The sequence below is a fragment of the Phoca vitulina genome, unplaced genomic scaffold (assembly GCF_004348235.1).
Source record: "Phoca vitulina isolate PV1807 unplaced genomic scaffold, GSC_HSeal_1.0 scaffold19, whole genome shotgun sequence".
Classification (NCBI taxonomy): domain Eukaryota; kingdom Metazoa; phylum Chordata; class Mammalia; order Carnivora; family Phocidae; genus Phoca; species Phoca vitulina.
The window spans coordinates 5704840-5707311 of NW_022589722.1; the positions used below are offsets into that span (position 1 = coordinate 5704840).

At 39.6% G+C, this 2472-nt stretch overlaps 1 pseudogene; it reads right to left on the reverse strand.

Annotated features, from left to right (window-relative positions):
• Positions 1 to 1221: 1221 nt before the first annotated feature.
• LOC116640067 lies at positions 1222 to 1585 on the reverse strand (annotated as a pseudogene).
• Between the last annotated feature and the right edge of the window lie 887 nt (positions 1586 to 2472).

The following is a 2472-nucleotide window of genomic DNA, read 5'->3' on the forward strand; positions in this document are numbered from 1 at the left end:
ATCTCTTGATATTTCCTTGCTCAGTTGTGCTGGTAAATAGACAAGTGTAACCATCCTAGTCTGAGAAAGGCCATGGTAACCACGAGTCCCTACCCATAAGGGATAAGGATCTAGGTGATACCACCTGATAAACCACTAAGACCAGCAGTTGAAGGTAAAAGGAACACAGAATGGATGGAAAAATAGGGATAGGTAGATTATTAGCTGCAGCCTAAAAACCAGCTGCAGTGGCCAGGACTAAATTTGGTCCCTGTAGACTTCCTCTTCTTAGGTATTCTCCAGAAAAGGAGATTCACTGGAATCCTGGAGTAGCTGCTCTCTGAATGTATATGAAAGAATAGATCATAGGGATGCAAGGAGTGACCTGTGATGAGCACAGACATGGCCCAGCCAGATCCTCCTAACTGTAGGAGTTTTGTCAGCAGACAAAACTCAGATGGAGCCTTGTAAGCTATAGGGATCCACTTTTCCCAAAATCATGCCCTTCTAGGAGTGGTTTACATCCAATGACTGATCAAGGCAAGGGTAGAAAGTCCTAGTCCTTTTAGGGACTAGGGGCAACTCTCTTGGGCCACTTAAGCTTTCGAGCTCTGTATGGGCTTATCTGGTATTATTGGCAGCCTTACTTAATCTGCTTCTTTCCCTGTTCTTCCATGGCTCTGGATCTCAAGGGTACTTCCTAATAAACTTCCTGCATGCTACACTCTGTCTCTAAGAATCTGCTTCCTATAAACCCCAACCTGTAACACATGGCAACTACCTCAAAGCCTCTAGAGAACTCTTGAGCATCTACTATAGGCTAGACAGAAAATCTTTTTTCAGCCCAACCCCATCAGCCTGTAAAGTCCACTCTATTCCCAGGATGTCATCCTGAGCCCTTCAGAAGAAGATGCTAGTTATTGGTTTTTCTTTGTATGGACCCTCAGTAAGCTCCTAACTTTCCTTCTCTAAAGTGTGACGTGAAACCATATAGTGAGTTCTTATTCATAAAATACCTGAATTATTATAATGGAGATTATGTCTTCTCTAAGACTTCCCTTATGAAGAAATCTATGTACATCATTAGTAAGTTACCTATCATCTTTTTTTTTTTTTTTTTTTGGTGAAAAAATTTATATTTAGATTTAGCCAGCTGGACTCAGTTTAGATGATTCCAATTTTGTTGGCAACATCCAAAGCATCATAGCCAGTAGCCAGTCAAACTTACGCCGTCTCTCTCCATCAGGCCACGTCAATGTCGTAGAGCTTCTTCACAGTCTGTTTGATCTGGTGCTTATTGGCCTTGATATCCACAAAGAACACAAGTGTGTTGTCTTCTATTTTCTTCACGGCTGACTCAGTAGTCAGGAGGAACTTGATGATGGCATAGTGATCAAGCTTGTTTCTCCTGGGGGCGCTCTTTCGAGGATATTTGGGCTGCCTCTGCAGACGCAGTGTCGGGTCGTCGGAATGTAGGTGACGTGCGGATCTTCTTTTTTGTGTGTCTGTGGACACCTTCCAGCACCGCCTTCTTGGCCTTCAAAGCCTTTGCTTTGGCTTTGGCTTTGGGTGGGGCAGGGGCTTCCTTCTTAGCCTTCGGCGCCATCTTCGTAAAAGGGCTACCTATCACCTTTTTCTTACTGCAAATAAGTCAGGTGCTCCTTGCTTACATCTCAGGAAAAATAACTTCAGTGGCTTTGAAATTGATTCTAAAAAGTTCAAATTATGTGCATTTATTCCTTTCATGTCTTATGCTCAGGCTGGAATTGGCTGGTTCTTCATAATAGAGGTAATATAAACATCTCTTTTCAAAATGGTGGTATTTATTAACTGTCTTTTTTAAGCTCAGGTTGCATAATATTGTGGATTAGGAGGAGTTTTGCTGTATTCCATTCCTATCTCATTCAATTTATCACTAAGTTTATTGGGGTATTTCTAGATTTATACATACTTTATCTTTTAAAAAAATTAGACACATGCAGACCTTAAGTTTGATTTTTATTTTAGCAGGAATACAGCTTAGCATTTTAATAGGCTGTAAATCTTGAAGAGAAACAAATAATACAAACAAGTTTAAAAAGCATTTTATACCTATTAAAATGGCTAAAATGCAAAAACAAAACAAAACAAAAAAACACAACCCCCCCACCCCCCCAAAAAAACAAACAAAACCCTCACAATACCAAATTTTGGTAAGAATGTGGAACAATGGAAACTCATTCATTGCTGGTGGGGATGCAAAATGGTACAGCCATTTTGAAGAACAGTTTGTGTTTCTTACATAGTTAAAGTTATCTTACCATATGGTCTAGGAATCACATTCCTAGGTGTTTACCTAAATAAATTGAAAATCTAGTTACACCCAACAGTTTGCACTAAATGTTTATAGCAGCTTTATTCATAATTGTACCACACTAGAAGTGACCAAAATGTCCTTCAAAAGGTGAATGGATAAACAAACTGTGATACATCTATACAATGAAATTTTATTCA